General features: G+C 42.5%; 1 protein-coding gene across 1 annotated transcript in view; it reads right to left on the bottom strand.

Moving 5' to 3' along the window:
- LOC112236369 (TBC1 domain family member 5) overlaps positions 1-13,680 on the bottom strand; it is a 47,727-nt gene extending 34,047 nt beyond the window's left edge. The window contains 1 exon segment of the mRNA XM_024404951.2: positions 13,605-13,680. The gene's annotated coding sequence lies outside the window, so the exon portion shown is untranslated.
- Positions 13,681-22,112: the final 8,432 nt, after the last annotated feature.

The raw sequence follows: 22,112 nt of genomic DNA, 5'->3' as shown, positions 1-22,112 counted from the left end.
ACATCCTCAATAAACCATGTTTATCTTATTTAGGTTAAACAACTCCTCCCGTCTGTTCTTTATCATGAATAGGCCTCGCAGGTTATCAATGTGTTGGTGTGTACACACATTAGACCTAGCCTACATAACACATGGCTCCTTCCCCTGCAGCAGCGCACACATTATGCATGTCCCTTTATTAATTATGGAAATCACCTTTACAAAAGGCATCTCCTTAAACCCATTAACGAGGCGCATGGAACGGGGCTTCCATAAATCAGCCGTGCACGCTACCAAAATAAATCATTTTATATGCATAATGCATGCTCCCGTTTGCCTCGGCAACATCTGTTCTTCACAAAGACTAATGCCTTCTTTAAGTAATTTCAGTTCTTCTCCCCCTTTTAAAAAGGCATTATCCAATTAAATAATTAGAACTAATCTCCAATGAGAGAGAGAGAGATGCTGTGAATAGGTAAATAATGGGTTGCGTTTCCTCATTTTGAACTAGAATGGATTCTGAAAATAGTTTGACGTGTTTCAGACGTGCCTGATCGTCTAGTTCCTCAAACTCTATGACTGCTCACTGTCAGGCCACGGGCTGTGTACGTTTCATGGCCATTTAATTTTTACAGAAGAATCAGAACATGTAACAGAAGCTACTAGCAGTGCAGCAGTTCCAGCATCTCAAGGTCCTCTAATCATGTAAGATGACGGCCTTCATCTTCAAATGGCCCAATAGAGACCAACCAAACCATTATTAAAAGGGGGAGTTCCAATCTCAATATTTAGAAATGTAACAACTACACTGAACAAAAATATAAACACAACAGGTAAAGTGTTGGTCCCATGTTTCATGAGCTGAAATAAAATATCCCAGAAATGTTCCAAACGCACAAAAAGCTTATTTCTCTCAATTTGTGCAGAAATTTGTTTACAGCCCTGTTAGTGAGCATTTCTCCTTTCCCAAGATAATTCATCCACCTGACAGGTGTGGCGTATCAAGTAGCTGATTAAAGAGCATGATCATTACACAGCTGCAAATTATGCTGGGGACAATAAAAGGCCACACTTAAATGTGCAGTTTTGTAACAAAACACAATGCCTCAAGTTGAGGGAGAGTGCCATTGGCATGCTGACTGCAGGAATGTCCACCAGAGCTGTTGTCAAAGAATTTAATGTTAGTTTCTCTAAGCCGCCTCCAACGACGTTTTCAAGGATGACAGTACATCCAACCGGCCTCACAACCACGTGTAACCACGCCAGCCCAGGACCTCCACATCCAGCTTCTTCACCTGCGGGATCGTCTGAGACAAGCTGCCCGGACAGCTGGTGAAACTGGGTTTGCACAACCAAAGAATTTCTGCACAAACAGTCTCAGGGAAGCGCATGTGTGTTGGTCGTCCTCACAGGGTATTGACCTGACTGTTCTAGAATGTAGGGCCCCGACCTCAGCGGGAAAATGCTCACCTTCAATGGCCACTGGAGAAGTAAGCTCTTCATGGATCAATCCCAGGTTAACTGTACCGAGCAGCTAGTAGACAGCATGTATGGTGCTAAAAAACTATTTGAAAAGGTATACGTGACCAACAGATGCAGATCTCTATTCCCAGTTACGTGAAATCCAAAGAGAAGGGCCTAATGGATTTACTTAAATTGACTGATTTCCTTTTATGAACTAACTAGTGTTGCAAAGAGTCGGAAACTTCCCGGACAATTTCTGGAATTTACCATGGGAAGTTAAGTCCGGGAATTTAGCTTAAATTCATCAAAAAATTGTTATAAGCTAACAGTGAACCTTTTGGTTAAACTGTCCTCAATTCAATGGAATTGCAACCCTCTGCATGCACGGTGCATTCTGCCATCACAAGGACAGCTGATTCTCAAGATCTTGCACACTAATGAGATGCTATTGAGCCCACACTACTACACTGGAGACAAGGACTACACACTTTCTGGTAAGTTTTGATTACAATACTGGGTGGGGTGAATATATTTTATGACATTTTTGTCTAACTAGTAAATAGTAGCCTACATCAAAGTGTGTTTAAATGATTTCTAACTTAATTTCTGCTAGTTCGTGTTTGCTACCATATGGGTTTTAGCTTGCTTGAGCCTGCTAACTGAGGAGTGTTAATTCACCCGTTTCCATACATATTTCATTTTAAAACATTTATATTACAAAGGAGTTGTTTAATCTAACTGCTTAACTATTTATCTGTACATGGAATTATATTTAGATTTTTTTTTGCTAATCTTTACAGCAAAATTCCATGGGCATCATCTGATGTGTGGAGACATTTCACTGCAGCTAATGTAAAAGAAAAAGCTGTGTACATTTGCAAATACTGTGCCAAATCATATGTGAAGAACGCAAATAAAGAATCATCTAGCCAAGTGCATAAAGTTCCCTCAGCGCTCACAAGCAACCTCGAATAGAAAATGAGGGACTTCTGTCAGAGGTGAAAATTATGTATCAGACACCTTATAGATAGCAACAGCTCATGGTCCTCCTGGAATCAGAACTTATTTTTTTAACTCTATGGAGGTACGTTGTCAGAGAAATTATGAATGTCTTGCTCGAACAGTGTATGCAACTGGTTCACCTGACGCTCACAGGCAATGTGTATTGAAAGAGATTTCTGAATGTTCTTCGCCCAGCATACACCCCTCCAACCAGACATGCTCATCTACTCATTTGCTGGACGCAGAGTTCAAGTGAAGATCAAACAAATCATAGCGAAAGCAGACTATTGCAATCATCTCTGATGGGTGGTCGAATGTTCGTGGGCAAGGAATAATTAACTACATCATTTCCACCCCTCAACCAGTATTCTACAAGAGCACAGACAAGGGACAACAGACATGCCGGTCTCTACACTGCAGATGAGCTGAAGGCAGTCAATGACCTTCGACCACAGAAGGTATTTGCACTGGTGACAGACAATGCAGTCACCATGAAGGCGAACATAAGGCTGCTTGCTCTAAAGTGAAGTCGTACCCCCACATCACACCCATTGACTGTGCTGCTCATGCATGGAATCTGCTCCAGATTCCCCCTGTGGGGGAGGGGTGTGGGCCTGGGAGGGCCTAGGCATGGGTGGGCCTGGGAAGGCACAGGCCCACCCACCCAATCAGATGGAGAAAAAGCTAAACAATAATGTAATATTATTACTAAAATACTCCAACATTTACAGTGGGGCAAAAAAGTACACTGCTCAAAAAAATAAAGGGAACACTAAAGTAACACATCCTAGATCTGAATGAATTAAATATTCTTAAATACTTTTTTCTTTACATAGTTGAATGTGCTGACAACAAAATCACACAAAAATGATCAATGGAAATCAAATTTATCAACCCATGGAGGTCTGGATTTGGAGTCACACTCAAAATTAAAGTGGAAAACCACACTACAGGCTGATCCAACTTTGACGTAATGTCCTTAAAACAAGTCAAAATGAGGCTCAGTAGTGTGTGTGGCCTCCACGTGCCTGTATAACCTCCCTACAACGCCTGGGCATGCTCCTGATGAGGTGGCGGATGGTCTCCTGAGGGATCTCCTCCCAAACCTGAACTAAAGCATCTGCCAACTCCTGGACAGTCTGTGGTGCAACGTGGCGTTGGTGGATGGAGCGAGACATGTGTGCCCAGATGTGCTCAATTGGATTCAGGTCTGGGGAACAGGCAGGCCAGTCCATAGCATCAATGCCTTCCTCTTGCAGGAACTGCTGACACACTCGAGCCACATGAGGTCTAGCATTAGAGGAACCCAGGGCCAACCGCACCAGCATATGGTCTCACAAGGGGTCTGAGGATCTCATCTCGGTACCTAATGGCAGTCAGGCTACCTCTGGCGAGCACATGGAGGGCTGTGCGGCCCCCCCAAAGAAATGCCACCCCACACCATGACTGACCCACCGCCAAACCAGTCATGCGGGAGGATGTTGCAGGCAGCAGAACGTTCTCCACGGCGTCTCCAGACTGTCACGTCTGTCACGTGCTCAGTGTGAACCTGCTTTCATCTGTGAAGAGCACAGGGCGCCAGTGGCGAATTTGCTAATCTTGGTGTTCTCTGGCAAATGCCAAACGTCCTGCACGTGTTGGGCTGTAAGCACAACCACCACCTGTGGACGTCGGGCCCTCATACCACCCTCATGGAGTCTGTTTCTGACCGTTTGAGCAGACACATGCACATTTTGGCCTGCTGGAGGTCATTTTGCAGGGCTCTGGCAGTGCTCCTCCTGCTCCTCCTTGCACAAAGGCGGAGGTAGCGGTCCTGCTGCTGGGTCGTTGCTCTCCTACGGCCTCCTCCACGTCTCCTGATGTACTGGCCTTTCTCCTGGTAGCGCCTCCATGCTCTGGACACTACGCTGACAGACACAGCAAACCTTCTTGCCACAGCTCGCATTGATTTCCCATCCTGGATGAGCTGCACTATCTGAGCCACTTGTGTGGGTTGTAACTCAGTCTCATGCTACCACTAGAGTGAAAGCACCGCCAGGAAGCATAGGAACTGAGAAGTGGTCAGTGGTTATCACCTGCAGAACCACTTCTTTATTGGGTGTCTTGCTAATTGCCTATAATTTCCACCTGTTGTCTATTCCATTTGCACAACAGCGTGTGAAATGTATTGTCAATCAGTGTTGCTTCCTAAGTGGACAGTTTGATTTCACAGAAGTGTGATTGACTTGGAGTTACATTGTGTTGTTTAAGTGTTCCTTTTATTTTTTTGAGCAGTGTATTTAGTCAGCCACCAATTGTGCAAGTTCTCCCACTTAAAAAGGAGAGAGGCCTGTAATTTCCATCATAGGTACACTTCAACTATGACAGACAAAATGAGAAAAAAAATCCAGAAAATCACATTGTAGGATTTTTTATGAATTTATTTGCAAATTATGGTGGAAAATAAGTATTTGGTCAATAACAAAAGTTTCTCAATACTTTGTTATATACCCTTTGCTGGCAATGACAGAGGTCAAACGTTTTCTGGAGTCTTCACAAGGTTTTCACACACTGTTGTTGGTATTTTGGCCGATTTCTCCATGCAGATCTCCTCTAGAGCAGTGATGTTTTGGGTCTGTTGCTGGGCATCACGGACTTACAACTCCCTCCAAAGATTTTCTATGGGGTTGAGATCTGGAGACTGGCTAGGCCACTCCAGGACCTTGAAATGCTTCTTACGAAGCCACTCCTTCGTTGCCCGGGTGGTGTGTGTTTGGGATCATTGTCATGCTGAAAGACCCAGCCATATTTCATCTTCAATACCCTATCTCACGATACATGGCCCCATTCATTCTTTCCTTTACACGGATCAGTCGTCCTGGTCCCTTTGCAGAAAAACAGCCCCAAAGCATGATGTTTCCACCTCCATGCTTCACAGTAGGTATGGTGTTCTTTGGATGCAACTCAGCATTCTTTGTCCTCCAAACACAACGAGTTGAGTTTTTACCAAGAAGTTATATTTTGGTTTCATCTGACCATATGACATTCTCCCAATCTTCTTCTGGATCATCCAAATGCTCTCTAGCAAACTTCAGAAGGGCTTGGACATGTACTGGCTTAAGCAGGGGGACACGTCTGGCACTGTAGGATTTGAGTCCCTGGCGGCGTAGTGTGTTACTGATGGTAGGCTTTGTTACTTTGGTCCCAGCTCTCTGCAGGTCATTTACTAGGTCCCCCCGTGTGGTTCTGGGATTTTTGCTCACCGTTCATGTGATCATTTTTACCCCACGGGGTGAGATCTTGCGTGGAGCCCCAGATCGAGGGAGATTATCAGTGGTCTTGTATGTCTTCCATTTCCTAATAATTGCTCCCGCAGTTGATTTCTTCAAACCAAGCTGCTTACCTATTGCAGATTCAGTCTTCCCAGCCTGGTGCAGGTCTACAATTTTGTTTCTGGTGTCCTTTGACAGCTCTTTGGTCTTGGCCTGTCATAGTTGAAGTGTACCTATGATGAAAATTACAGGCCTTTCATCTTTTTAAGTGGGAGAACTTGCACAATTGGTGGCTGAGTAAATACTTTTTTGCCCCACTGTACATACACTTAACAGAAAAGCTAGTGTTTTTCCAGATGGCCTTGGTGCCCTGGCAGGTTGGGCACCTCTTGAAGGCCAAATGGCCTTGCACCTAAAATTCCAGGCCTGGTGTGCGTGCGGGTGGCCATGCCTGGAAGAAGACTTCACTTCTATTCTGAAGTTATATTTCAGAGTGTCAACTCATTTTCTGTAACAATAACGACAAACTTCTCAGTGCAATAATCAACGCAAATTAACTACTGCATAATTTACCACATATTGCAAAAAGATACGTCAATAGTTCACCGCATTCATCTTTTATGTAATCAAATAAATACATACATAACGGAAGGCATTAATAAACCAATAGGTAAATAGCAATGTAAAGTTATCTACAAGCATGTACTGGGATAAGATAAGATACTTGCCTGTGATTTAGCATACAAGGCCCACTAAATCCCACTTGTGTGAAACTGTCCCATATCCACTAGGTACGAAACGTAACAAAACGGACTGAAACAGGGGAAACCTGGACTTGTCCAATAAGAAACGCTTGTTATTTTTCCATTGCAAAAATGTTTTGCTACAGTGTGCACTAATGAATACGATCCAGACATTTGGGGAATGAGGATACCCTTAGCACAGTCTGAGCCATTAACAGACATTATTACGACACACATTAGAGTCCTCGTCCTGACCTCTACATGATCCCAGCCAGAAACAATGATTAGCCTTATGTAGTCGTTTGTACAGCGTATGACAACACATTACAGAAACAGAAAGCTAAATTTGACAAATGCCTTACAAAATAAAATGAGACATGCAAGTGAAATACATAAAGCTACACTTTCATTCCCTCAGGGAGATTAATAAACCAACATAATGATTCACTTCCTCTTTACTGTAAACAGCACATCACTTCATGCCTGCTGTGAAGAGGTGAAGTCCCTCTCCCTCCCTCCCTCTCCACTCCAATTAAAAGAAAGATTGAGGACTTGGAAGACCTGAAATGGTAGAAAACAAATTGGATATAAACTGAGCTAGACAGAGGGGCTGTGTAGTTTCTGCCCAGAACCATAAAGACTTTCTTCTGCTTTCAGTCAGTCTGATTATGTTGCTGTAGAACAGCAGATAAACTAGACATTCTGGAGTTCTGACAACAGCAGAATACACTGAGGAACAACAGAAAGAGCAGGGTACTTCAGTGCTAGTATAGAAGACTACGACTTTCATGTGACTGATGGTCCATCTTAGTGGAAGTAGTCTATACAGATTGGTTCAGTCTTCTTCAATCTGCCTAGTGTAACCTGTTTCAAGAAGCTAGGGGGCATGTCGCACATCACAGGAGAGGCATTTTTTTATTTAAATTTACCCCCTTTTTCTCCCCAATTTCATAGTATCCTATTGTTTTTAGTAGCTACTATCTTGTCTCATCGCTACAACTCCCGTACGGGCTCGGGAGAGACGAAGGTTGAAAGTCATGCGTCCTCCGATACACAACCCAACCAAGCCGCACTACTTAACACAGCGCGCATCCAACCCGGAAGCCAGCCGCACCAATGTGTCGGAGGAAACACTGTGCACCTGGCAACCTTGGTTGGCGTGCACTACGCCCGGCACGCAACAGGAGTCGTTGGTGCACGATGAGACAAGGATATCCCTACCGGCCAAGCCCTCCCTAACCCGGATGACGCTAGGCCAATTGTGAGTCGCCCCACGGACCTCACCGTCGCAGCCGGTTACGAGTCACTTCCCTGGGCGCGAGACCCTGGGCGCGAACCCAGGGTCTCTGGTGGCACAGCTGGCGCTGCAGTACAGCGCCCTTAACCACTGCGCCACCAGGGAGGCAGGAGAGGCATTTTAAGTTATTTTAAATTGATTTTTTTTTTTTTTTTTTACAAAAATGCCTTCGGGAACATGTGAGCTTTCATGTGCTTTAACAAACTTGTATGCCATCTGTAAATATGAATAACATTTAAATTATGAGCCTAGTTGGTTTATCCACAGAAGAATACAGGAACCTTCCCGCTAGCCATTGTCATGACGTTGGCCTGGGGGTTAGGTTTATGACAAGTCATAAATACCTCTTCCCACCTTTTCTGTTCTCTACCCTACTGAGGTTACATTTGCAAAACCCTTGGTTAACATAGAGATTCAAGGAACATCAGAAGGTGGGGGGAAATGAACTATATTCTGGTAATCCAAACAATTGAACATGTGCTTTGGTACTTAATGAAAATGATGTCAGTTCGGTTGTCATCTGAGACATTCTCATCAATGATCAGATGACAAACTCTACAGTGGAAAGTCTACACAGAGTTATCAGATTCACATGGAATTGTTGTTCAATTTAAATGTTTGAATATGAAATGATTTGGGATGAAATGTGATTTTAGCTTCTAAAATGTGAGACAGGGCTCTGCTCAATCAGTGGCCCGCCCCTGTGAAGGGACATGGGCTATAAAACTTTTCAAACACGACCTCTTCTCCCTTCTCATATAAGCCCTTGACGACAATATAACTTCCTTTTCCGAGGATTTAGGACGACGGTCCGATGTCAGAATGGTTCAGATAACTACAGAACGAAGCCAACATCAGCGTGAGCTTTGGTTGCGAATGGTATGAACTTTGAACTCTTATTCACTACAGAAGTGATACCTCCTAGCCGTCGAGTTAGCAACAGCAGATGCAACGAGGGTTAGGAAGGAACAGACAGAGTATCCTGTCTATCACCCATCGACGTTACTACAAAGTATTCAATTGACAACCAGAGACATTCTTCAAAGGACTCGGTTGGGCAACACAGCCTTTCATCTACCACCAACCTACCGAAGCGCAGCTCAGAGTAAATATTTATTGCATTTTCGTTTTCCAAATGGGCGGTAATTTAGAATGTATAAGATACTGTATTTACGATAGCACAGCTTCGCCTTTGTTCCTCAGTCTTCCCGCTCCTTCACTCAAACCCAGTCCCTTTTCTTGTGTAACAAGCTGTCATATCTGTTCCGCCCACTAGGGACGTTTTCCTTTATGACGTAATTTGTAATCAAGTTATGATTTAATTATGTGTATGTGTAATTCTGTGTGAATAGTTAGGTATTTAGTAAATAAATAAACCCAATTTTGTATTGCTGATTCAACTTGTTAGCCAGGGTTCGTGCAGATAACTAAGAATTTACAACTTTCAGATGAGACTGAATTAAGATGACGATTGACATTGAATGCTATTGATGTAAAATATTACTAGGTCTTTAAGAGTTTATTCAGAAGATAACAGCTCTATAAATATTATTTTGTGGTGCCCGACTCTTGTTAATTACATTTACATGATTAGCTCAATCAGGTAATATTAATTACGGATAAATTATTTTATAGAATAGCATGTCATATCACTTAATCCGGCAAAGCCAAAGACACGACACCATGATCGGCTAAGATAATGGATGGGCTGGACAGGCCAAGAAATGAGTTTGGATTGGTCTACCATGAAGCATGCTCCTGTCTATAACATCAGATGTGTGGATAATCCTCTAACGCTGTTTGTTTTTTAAAGATATCATTAAGAACTGAAAAAAAGTGTTCCATTTCTGCCCTGAAGTTAATAGCACTATAGACAAAGGTCAGTGGGAAAACATTGTGATGGACTACTTTTTTTTGACGATTGTTACATGCTGAAAATGAATCACGATGAGGAAATCCCTGATTTTAGGTTAAAAAAAAATTGAACCAGACACTGTAGTCTTCCCCCATCACTGTCGTCAGAAGAAACAGCGAACAACAGTGGTTGTTACGAACAAGTTGCCCAAGTTTTTAAATCAGTGGAAGCTGAGAGATGAGGCTGTTGTATAAAAACACCTGTCTCCGGATTACATTTTCAAACAAATGGCAACTACATGACAGAGAAGCGGTCATCCATATAGACGGGGAAGAGTCTAGCTACATTTTCAGATATTATACGTTTCTAATTTTATCAGAAAGCTCATTTCATTGCAAGTTAAAGCATACTGTTAGCTAGCTAACGTTAGCTGGCTCGCTCACTATCTAACATTACGTGTATGATCTGATTAGTAATATTATTGGCATCTCAGACCATTTGCATTGCTAGTTATAGCTTAATATTAGCTAGCTAGCTAACATTGAACCTAGTTGGTTATCTTTAGCTACCTGCAGATTCATGCGTGGTAGAATGAGTTGGGATTATGGTTCATTGTTTAGCTAGCTAGATGTTTAAACAAAAGGCTACTATGCAAGTAACCATTTCACTGTACCGTTTACACCTTTATCCCATGCATGTGCCAAATAAACTAAACTTGGATTGGATTTGATATAGTGTGTGTTCACCAGAGACGGTGATGTGAAGAACAACCTGACCGGCACCAAAGTCCGATCAGGATACAGGCCAAGGACTAGTGTATTTTTACTACTACTTTATTATTCTACTTACAGTCTTTTGTTGTTTACTAGACTACCGTATTCACTCTGTTCAGTACATGGCCTTACTAGTGAATCCTTAAAGAGATGGGTGGAGCTAAGGCTTAAAAGGGTGTCAACAATGCTGAATGGGTGTAGACAAATAAGAGCTCTCCAGTATGTGTACCAAAACATTCAAGGGCCATTTTCTCAAAAGAGGGGTTACAAGTTTATCAACTTTCAAAGTAGAATTACTTTCCCCATTGTTCCTCAACTGCAGTGGATGATATACCATTTTGTTGCTTTGAGTCTCCACTTTACACCAAAGTAAAATATTTTTTTTTAACATTTCAAATTTTGCTACATAGGATCAAATCCAGGTGGTGGATCACCTAGTACTCCCCACACTTCAAAAATACTCTACTTCAACTGTAAGCCTTTCTGGATGTAAGCCTAGCTAGCCCTAACTATATATCTCACCTGCTGACACAGACTCATCACCTGCTGTTCTGTTGACAGCACTAGTCTGTCTACCTACCAACACTATAAACTACTGTGATGTCATCCTACAGGGAAAGACAGGATGTTTATGATCCTCCTCATAATAAACTCAGAGAGATACCCACTAATTATCAAAATCCAGAAAAGAGATATTAAATTCTACAACCACCTAAAAGGAAGCGATTACCAAACCTTCCATAACAAAGCCATCACCTACAGAGAGATGAACCTGGAGAAGAAGCCCCTAAGCATGCTGGTCCTGGGGCTCTGTTCACAAACACAAACCATGAAAAAACAAAAAGATAATTACTTGACACATTGGAAATATATATTTTTTTAAACAGAGTAAACTAGAATGCTACTTGGCCCTAAACAGAGAGGACTGACCCAAACTTAAGGAAAGCTTTGACTATGTACAGACTCAGTGAGAATAGCCTTGCTATTGAGAAAGGCCACCGTAGGCAGACCTGGCCCACAAGAGAAGAGCTCTTAAGAGAAGACAGGCTATGTGCACATTGCCCACAAAATGAGGTGAAAACTGAGCTGCACTTCCAAACCTCCTGCCAAATGTATGACCATAGACACACATTTCCCTCAGATTACACAGACCCACAAAGAATTAAAAAACAAACCTGATTTTGATAAACTCATATCTACTGAGTGAAATTCCAGTGTGCCATCACAGCAGCAAGATTTGTGTCCTGTTGCCACAAGAAAAGGGCAACCAGTAAAGAACGGCACTGTAAATACAACCCATATTGATAATTATTTATTTTCCCTTTTGTACTTTAACTATTTGTACATGATTACAACACTGCATACACACACATTTCTTTATTCTTTTGGAACTTCTGTGAGTAATGTTTACTGTTCATTTTTTAAAATGGTTTATTATCTAATTCACTTGCTTTGGCAATGTTAACTATGTTTCCCATGCCAATATAGCCCCTTGAATTGGAGTGAGAGGAGCTGCTCTGATCGGAGCTGACAGGAAGAGTTAGGACTAAAGACCTGGTGCCATAAACGCCATGCTAGGTGAAAAAAAAGAGAAAATGAAGAGAAAAAGAGAGAACCCCTGTTAAACAAACTCACATGCCTACACTTCAGCACACAATTACCTCCATATTACTGCTGTACAGGGCTCTAGTCCCATGGTCTACAGGAGCTCCCAGACCAACACACAGGCTAATGTTAGATCCCAAATGGCACCCTATTCCCTATATAGTGCACTACTCGCCCCCAGGGCCCAAAGGAACTAGTGCACTATGTAGGGAATAGGGTGCCATTGGGGATGCACCCTATAGGCTACCACAGATCCTGAGCAGGCCAGGGTGCAGACCGGGATCCTGAAATGTTCTGTCTCTAAGTGTTTGAGACATGAAACAAACCCCCCCACACACACACACACACACACACACACACACCAGGAGCAAACACAAAGAATGAGGACAATCATAGGCAAGAAACATCCTACTGCCCCTAGCCTAGCACAGTTTGGTACATGTCCATAACTAATCAGCTTCAACCACGAGTCTGGTTCCTTTTAAGGTTTATTTCTATCCACTACCTAGGGATTTGTTTTCCCTACAGCTGTCATCTCAGCTAGCTCTATAGAGCAGGGGTGTAAAATACACTATTTTTCTTTTTTTTTAATACTTTCTTGCTACGCCCCTGCTATAGAGACTAGGTAGCATTTGCGCATGGGTGTCCTAGAAAGATCCAATGCAGGGGGGCCTGGACAATAACTAGCTATATCTATAATCCGGAACTCCTTGTCCATCCCTCCGGATTGTATAATGGGTGGAAATCTGTAAAGAAACCGTCTGAGCCTACATTTATCTCCAAACCGGCACCTATAACTCGGCTTGGGTAGACTATCCGGATGGACAGACAAGGAGTTACGGATTAGATATGTCTTCAGAGACAGGTTAGACTGGCTGCTTCCCTGCAGTCAGCGTACCTCGCTCAGAGATCATAGGGTCGATGCTGACAGAACGGTTCTTACTGGACAGACCTCTCCTGTCTGGCCTCCGAAACAGCTCTGGATACAACCTGACTCAACTGTCACTACACTATGCAAACGCCCTGCAATTACCTAATATAATCAATGCCTTATACTGGGCCACAAGTGTTGTTGGCAACCATAACTTGGACATAATAAAAACAGGTAGGCTAGTGCATAGCTAACTAGCAAACAGATTCAAAGTGGAGGCCAACTGAATGTCTCAAAATGCATCGACCGAATGTGAACACAGGGTAAATAGACAGTTAACAAAATGATAGCTTTAATAACAGAAAAGGCGAAGACACATTTTCACCGTAATGTTAATGTGTAATATTGGCATGACTTAGCAGCTAACGTTAGTTGTCCAACAACATGGTGGTAGACCAACAAACATGTCTTTAACTAGGTAGCAACACCATGCATATTTACAACAGCAAGCAAATCATGTATTATGCCACTGCGTTGCTGATGGCTCGTAATATAATTTAATCGTTAAACTGTCTCGCTAGTTTTTTTTTCTTCAGGCTAGCTGCAAGAGCATTGCACACAGGCCCAGCTGTACACTTCCGACATGCAGTTAGATAAAGACAAACCAAAATAGCAACTTCATGCAAACACAAGAGTTGTTTGCCAATAAAATATAAATAAAAAATCATTTGTATATTCTGTCGTTTACTGTGAGTGTGTTTTACCAGTTCTGCTCATGCGGGGTTCCCCATTCTGGTCTGTCTGTCTTCTGATTGTAAACAGTCGCGAAACAGGCGGATATGCCAGTGCACAGCTGATAGAACATGTGACCGGGGAGGTAATATTATGGCAGCGTATTTACCATAAACATGTTCTTGAAATGATCAATCATAACAAAAACAGGATGGGTTGAGGACCCATATTAAAATAGGAACCTTGGGATATGTTTCATTTATATTACATACTTCTACATCAAAACATTATCATGCAACACATCACTATCCTCTGTCATGTGATGAATGATGAGGATTAAACGTGTGTGATGAAGGCCCACTTGCAAAGTGCATGTCTGTGAAGGCTAAAAGAGAATCTACAATGGTGAAATGGTTAAACGGTACATTAAGCACACTTGCCCGTTGATTATTCCCAAACAGACTGAGGAACAATGCTTACATTGTTTTAGGGTTTGCAGCATAATAAGAGACAGCCCCTGTAGAGCCCCATAGCCACTAGCCCTCTGTAAGTAGAGCAGACAACTATTGTGTCAGATTGATATGTTTGTGTGTGTGTGTGTGTGTGTGTGTGTGTAAGCATGTGCAGGGTTGAATTCAAGAAATTTAAGCAGCCTATCAATCAATGTTTTTGAAAACAGTGGACAGCCGGTGAACAATGCACTCTTGGAACAGCTGCATTGTGTGGATTGAAGCCTATGGAATAAAAGTGGGGCTTTTATTTCTCAATCCAATTCACGCTGATATAAAGTAAATAAATACATCCATAGCCCTATTGACTCTTAAATAATATAACTTTATAAATGCCTCATGAGTTTAGTTCAACTGTCACACTCCATGAGAACCCAAAATACAGACTTGTTTTATTCCAATGTTTGTAAAGACTGTAAATGTAAACAAACACCCTATAGCCTCATAACATGGTTAAAACAATACTTCTGATATTGTGGAGGGTCAGTCCTTGCATCCATAGCTCTGTCTATTAATCTGAGAGTGGGTACATTTCTCCAGGCCCATCCCTCCGCATTTTACCAAAACAGAGGCGGGGCGACCGTTTAGTTATTATTTAATCTGTAGATTTGTCCTTTAAACAGCTGCATATTATCAAGATATCAAAATGTCACCAACAAAAAGGTAAACAATAGGCCTATCGCAAACGCAGCATATGGCATTCATTTTTCACATGTAAATAGCACTTTTCAGTAGTTCTCAAAGCAGGCCATTACATGAGCGCAGCATTTCTTTTTCAACTCGAATCAAATGAGCCCAATCAGTCCTCCATGACAACAAAATCATAAACAACAGAGTAGGGCTGGCTAATAAGTCCTTAGTTTTGGGGTCATGCTCAGGTAAAACAATTTGGATAATCTATACTTCCATATTCCAAGTCCTGTTCTTGAAGATCAAAGGGTATAACATTTATTGGAATGACTGGAATTCTGATATACTTTGTTTTTAATGTAAAGATATAATTTAACCATATTATTATATTTAGTAGAAAGTATATGGGTTAGAAGAAGCCTACATAACCAACCCATAAAGTAAAATTTAACATGCCAGCTATGCAAACTTTAACATTGATTTATCCTGCAATAGATGTCATTTAATTGGTAACATACATTTTTGTATTCTTCTAATGCCTCTTAAGGGGAAAGTAATCTAAAAGTAACTGAATGTAATCAGATTATGTTACTGAGTTTGGCTAATCAAAAAGTTACATTACTGATAAAAATGTTGGACAGGTAACTAGTAACTGTAATGGATTACATTTAGAAAGTAACCTACCCAACCCTGCGGGGGGGGGTATCTTTTTTCTCACTTATACAGTATAAAAGTTACATTCCAAATGTTTCCAAAACTGTATCGCAAGTGAGGCGTATTTGCATTTAGACAGAGTGTCGGGATTGTAGTTCACGAAGGAGCCAGCTGTGATCAGTACCATCAACTGAGAACCCAAGGGAGGCCAGTTTATGGGAAACTTACCCCTGTCTGGAGAGCAACGCGAGTATGGCAAACTTACCCCTGTCTGGAGAGCAACGCGAGTATGGCAACCTTACCCCTGTCTGGCCAAGACAGGTATGAAAGATGTTATACAAAAACATTCCATTAAAGAGCAACTGAAGGCATTAAGGCATGAACAATTTCTCTGGTAGAAAATGGATCATGTGGCATCGATGTTAGCCAGACACATTTATTCTAGTGTCAAAATTGACTACAAAGTGTAAATATGATCATTTTGGTCATGAAGTCAGTCTAGTCACACAATACCCCATACTGACAAAGCAATAACAGTTTATTTTATTTTAAGTTTTGCAAATTTATTAAAAATAAAATTGTAAATATTACATTTACATAAGTATTCAGACGCTTTACTCAGACCTTTGTCGAAGCACCTTTGGCAGCGATTACAGCCTAGAGTCTTCTTGGGTATGAAGCTACAAGCTTGGCACACCTGTATTTGGGGACTTTCTCCCATTCTTCTTTGTAGATCCTCTCAAGCTCTGTCAGGTTGGATGGGGAGCATTGCTAGACAGCTATTTGAAGGTCTCTCCAGGGATGTTCGATCAGGGTGGCAGCGTAGCCTAGTGGTTAGAGCGTTGGACTAGTAACCGGAAGGTTGCAAGTTCAAAGCCCCGAGCTGACAAGGTACAAATCTGTCATTCTGCCCCTGAACAGGCAGTTTAACCCACTGTTCCTAGGCTGTCATTGAAAATAAGAATTTGTTCTTAACTGACTTGCCTAGTTAAATAAAGGTAAAACATTTTTTTTAAAGGGTAAAGTCCGGGTTCTGGCTGGGCCACACAAGGACATTCAGAGATGTGTCCCGAAGCCACTCCTGCATTGTCTTGGCTGTGTGCTTAGGGTCGTTGTCCTGTTGGAAGGTGAACCTTCATACAAGGCTGAGGTCATGACGGCTCTGGAGCAGGTTTTCATCAAGGATCTCTCTGTACTTCGTTCCGTTCATCTTTGCCTCAATCCTGACTAGTTTCCCAGTCCCTGCCGCTGAAAAGCATCCCCACAACATGATGCTGCCACCACCATGCTTCACCGTAGGGCTGGTGCAAGGTTTCCTCCAGACGTGATTCAAGTGATGCTTGGCATTTAGGTCAAAGAGTTCAATCATGGTTTCATCAGATCAGAGAATCTTGTTTCTCATAGTCTGAGAGTCTTCAGGTGTCTTTTGTAAACTCCTAACAGGCTGTCATGTGCCTTTTACTGAGGAGTGGCATCCGTCTGGCCACTCCACCATAAAGGCCTGATTGGTGGAGTGCTGCAGAGATGGTTGCCCATCTGGAAGGTTCTCCCATCTCCACAGAGGAACTCTGGAGCTCTGCCAGACTGACCATCGTGTTCTTGGTCACCTCCCTGACCATGGCCCTTCTCCCCCAATTGCTCAGTTTGGCTGGGGGGCCAGCTCTAGGAAGAGTCTTGGTGGTTCCAAACTTCTTCCATTCCATGATGGAGACTCAATGCTGCAGAAATGTTTTGATACCCTTCCCCAGATCTGTGCCTCGACACAATCCTGTCTCGGAGCTCTATGGACAATTCCTTTAACCTCATGGCTTGGTTTTTGCTCTGACATGCACTGTCAACTGTGGGACCTTCTATAGACAGATCTGTGCCTTTCCAAATCATGTCTAATCAATTGAATTTACCACAGGTGGACTCCTATCAAGTTGTAGAAACATCTCAAGGATGATTCATGGAAACATCACCTGAACTCAATTTTGAGTCAATATCGAGTCTCATAGCAAAGGCTCTGAATAGTTTTGTAAATAAGGTATCTCTTTATATGTGATTCTATGCTAACATGCTGACCACACCTCTCACGTTGCGTGTGTGTGTGCGAACGTTGCAAAATAAATTTACACATACATGTTATTCAATCATTGCACCCACTCTGCTTGCACGCATCAATGACCATTTGCGTAACCAGGCGCTAAAATAGAACTTGGTTCTATTTGTGACACTTGACGGGCTGCAAGTCCCATCTCTCCAATGTCCTCATTGGTTTTTAGGAGCATATACCCACATGGGTGATTGCAAGATGAACTGAGGTCCACACTCCAGTCCAGTTGGTAGAGGTTATACACCTTAAAGTTGGTTGCCAAGCACCATATAAAGTCCAAAGAAAAAGATGAAGCCTGAAGGAGGAGAGATTACTGGAAATGAACTTGGTTTACCCTTTTATCTGTGGATTAATTGTCGGAGGAGAGGACCTTGTGCATTTAAGTTAAAATAACAACCCAATGTTTATATCCTAGGACAAATTAGCTAGCAACAGCAAGCTAGCTAGCTAAATTTCCATAAATATTTAATACTTTTCAGCCTGTCCCCAAATTAATATAGTTGGTTCAGAGTTCATTTTGATATTTCAACCTGCGTATCCTTGATCGCATCTATTGTGGGTGGACAAAATCAACATGCGAACAGTCTGATCGGCTTGTAAGAGACATGTAAGGTTTTTGGTGAGCAACTGAGACACTGATAGAGAAACTGACACTGATTATCAAGAGCGGTTCTCAGACAAATCTAACTCATTAGTTCTGATTAAGATATGCTTAATGAGATAATTAGAGACAATTGATGATAATAGGAACAGAAGTCAATATGAAAATAAATGTAACGCACAAAGTTCGATGGAAGTTTATACATTTATCATTTTGAAAAACTTGAGGGAGTGTGTATGTGTGTGTGAGAGAGAGAGAAACCATTTGTATGGGGATTTATTTTTAAGATTGCTTTAGACAAGTGTTGATGATACTTCAATGCTGATGGTGCTTCATACTTCTCAGAGTTGACTGCTTGGTGACAGCCATGAAAGTTATCACAGCCATGAAGGTCATCACAGTAAAAGGCAATGAGTCTCCAGTCCATTAAGAACCACAGTAATGTCTGATGGGAGAGAGTAAGGGGGGAGGGTCATTAACCTGTCCTGCATTAAGAGTACTACAGGAGGATGTTGATATGGGAGGGGGAGATGGGGCAGCGTAACGAAACAACAATGTCTAATCATCATCATCATTACCATCGTAATAATAATCAGGAGCGCTGCATTTTCAGAAACGCCATTAACGTTATTATCGCTAATATTACCGATGACGAGGATTCCACGGGCCCTGATTGGCCCCGGTAGAGATGTCGTCATGGTAACAGATGACAGAATGCCGCAAATCTTTATTGAATTATGCTAAAAGACATTCAGAGCAAATGGGGCTTGAACGATTCACTATCTGGTGAAGAATAGCAATGGGCAACATCATCGAGCAGAAGAACATAGAGAGAGAGAGACATAATGAAAGAGAGACAGAATGACAGAGAGACAGAGATAGACAGTGGCAGACAGAAAACAAACTGAGAGGCACTAACCTTTGTCCGACAAGACACAGATTCACTCAGACAGAAAGCACCAACATTTTACAAGGTGACAGACTATAACTAAATAAAGCTGATAAACTGTGCATTCAATCTATTTAAAGTTTTAGGCCTACAATTCAACACCTGTATCTATTAATGCTCTGTCTGAGACTTACAGATTGTTTGAGCATTGAAGTAGTTGAACATAGTGCATGATGGAAAACGTGTTAATCTGACAACAACATCCATCAACTCAGCCAGTGGCGATCTGTTTGATCCCCAACTGTTTTTTTGTTGTTGTTGTTGTTTGTTGCCTGTCTTGCATGTTATTTTGCCATTAATACGATGCCCCTTGAATTTGTACACATTTTGTTACATTACAGCCTTATTATAAAATGGATTAAATAAATAAACTCCTCACTAATCTACACACAATACCCCATAATGACAAAGTGAAAACCGTTTGGGTCTGAAAAGGGTCTCTTTGCTATGAGACTCGAAATTGAGCTCAGGTGCATCCTTTTTCCAGTGATCATCCTTGAGCTGCTTACACAACTTTATTGGAGTCCACCTGTGGTAAATTCAATTGATTGTACATGATTTGTAAAGGCACACACCTGTCTATTTAAGGTCCCACAGTTGACAGTGCATGTCAGAGAAAAAAACCAAGCCATGAGGTTGAAGGAATTGTCCAGAGAGCACCGAGAAAGGATTGTGTCAGAGCACAGATCTGGGGAAGGGTATCAAAACATGTCTGCAGCATTGAAGGTCCCCAAGAACATAGTGGCCTCCATCATTCTTAAATGGAAGTAGTTTGGAACCACCAAGACTCTTCCTAGAGATGGCCGCCCGGCCAAACTAAGCCAAGGACCTTGGTCAGGGAGGTGACCAAGAACTTGATTGTCACTCTGACAGAGCTCCAGAGTTCCTCTGTGGAGATGGGAGAACCTTCCAGAAGGACAACCATCTCTGCAGCACTCCATCAATCAATCAAGAGTATGAGAAACAAGATTCTCTGGTCTGATGAAACCAAGATTGAACTCTTTGGTCTGAATGCCAAGCGTCACGCCTGGAGGAAACCTGGCACCATCCCCACGGTGAAGCATGGTGGTGGCCCCATCATGCTGTGGGGATAATTTTCAGCGACAGGGACTTAGAAACTAGTCAGGATTGAGGCAAAGATGAACGAAGCTAAGTACAGAGAGATCCTTGATGAAAACCTGCTCCAGAGCCGTCATGACCTCAGCCTGGGATGCAGGTTCACCTTCCAACAGGACAACGACCCTAAGCACACAGCCAAGACAATGCAGGAGTATCTTCGGGACACATCTCTGAATATCCTTGTGTGGCCCAGCCAGAGCCCGGACTTGAACCCGATTGAACATCTCTGGAGGGACCTTAAAATAGCTGTCTAGCAATGCTCCCCATCCAACCTGACAGAGCTTGAGAGGAACTGCAGAGAAGAATGGGAGAAACTCCCCAAATACAGGTGTGCCAAGCTTGTAGCTTCATACCCAAGAAGACTCTAGGCTGTAATCGCTGCCGAAGGTGCTTCAATAAAGTACTGAGAAGTGGGTCTGAATACTTATGTAAATTGTGATATTTCTGCTTTTTTTTGTATACATTTGCAAAAATGTAAAAAATACTGTTTTTGCAAAAAAAACAATTTAATCATTTTTAGAGTAAGACTTTAACATAACAAAATGTCAGGGGATGTGAATACTTTCTGAGGGCACTGAACCTGGTCTGATCTATCTAATCAGTCAGACTTGTGGGAAAGTACTTGTTATCACTCAGGAAGTTGTAGTGGCTGGTATCGTCATCACTCCTTCCCAGCTACACTATATACACAAAAGTATTGAGACACCCCTTCAGATTAGTGGATTCATCTATTTCAGGTGTATAAAATGTGTATAAAATTGAGCACACCGCCATGCAATCTCCATAGACAAACAGTGGTAGTAGAGGGGCCTTACTGAAGCGCTCAGTGACTTTCAACGTGGCACCCACATAGGATGCCAGCTTTCTCATAAGTCAGTTCGTAAAATGTCTGCCCTGCTAGAGCTGCCCCGGTCAACTGTAAGTGCTGTTATTGTGACATGGAAACGTCTAGGAGCAACAACGGCTCAGCCGTGAAGAGGTAGGCAACATAAGGTCACAGAACAGGACTGCATAGTGCTGAAGCGTGTAGCGTGAAAAAAAACGTCTGTCCTCGGTTGCAACACTCACTACTGAGTTCCAAACTCCCTCTGGAAACAACAGCAGCACAAGAGCTGTTTGTCGGGAGCTTCATGAAATGGGGTTCCATGGCCGAGCAGCCGCACACAAGCCTAAGATCTCCACACGCAACGCCATGCAAGACTAAGATCAACACACAAGCCTAAGATCACCAAAGCTCGCCCACCATTGGACTCAGGAGTAATGGAAAGGTGTTCTCTGGAGTGATGAATCACGCTTCACCATGTGGCAGTTTGACGGACTAATCTGGGTTTGGCAGATGCCAGGAGAAAGCTACCTGCTCCAGTGCATAGTGCCAACTGTGTAGTTTGGTGGAGGAGGAATAATGGTTTGGGCTAGACCCCTTAGTTCCAGTGAAGGAAAATCTTAACGCTACAGCATACAATGACATTCTAGACAATTCTGTGCATGACAATGCCCCCATGAACAAACTGAGGTCCATACAGAAATGATTTGTTGAGATCGGTGTGGAAGAACTTGACTGCCTGTACAGAGCCCTGACCTCAGCCCCATTGGATACCTTTGGGATAAATTGGAACGCCGAGTTTTGTCCCTCTCCTTCCGTGCATTAGAAGTGTGTGTCTGAACGAGATGATCTAAAACCCAACCTATATTTCCTCACTGATTCTGTATCATGCCAGTGTAATACGAGAATGGGAGGGTAGGGTTGTTTTCAAAAAATGTGTTAGTCCATCATCAGATTGATGAACCACAAAGTTGAGGTTGTGGAGACTTCACCAATCTATCAAAAACACTGCACCACGGCTCCTTAATGATGTTGGACACCATTAGTCTAACTCTAATCCTACAACCCTGCTGCACCACTGCTCATGTCACACCCTGTTTCACCTGTCCTCGTTAGTCTCCACCCCCTCCAGGTGTCGGTTGTTTTCCCCAGTGTATTTA

The sequence above is a fragment of the Oncorhynchus tshawytscha genome, linkage group LG31 (genome assembly GCF_018296145.1).
Source record: "Oncorhynchus tshawytscha isolate Ot180627B linkage group LG31, Otsh_v2.0, whole genome shotgun sequence".
Lineage (NCBI taxonomy): Eukaryota > Metazoa > Chordata > Actinopteri > Salmoniformes > Salmonidae > Oncorhynchus > Oncorhynchus tshawytscha.
This window is presented reverse-complemented; position numbering and strand designations above follow the sequence as displayed.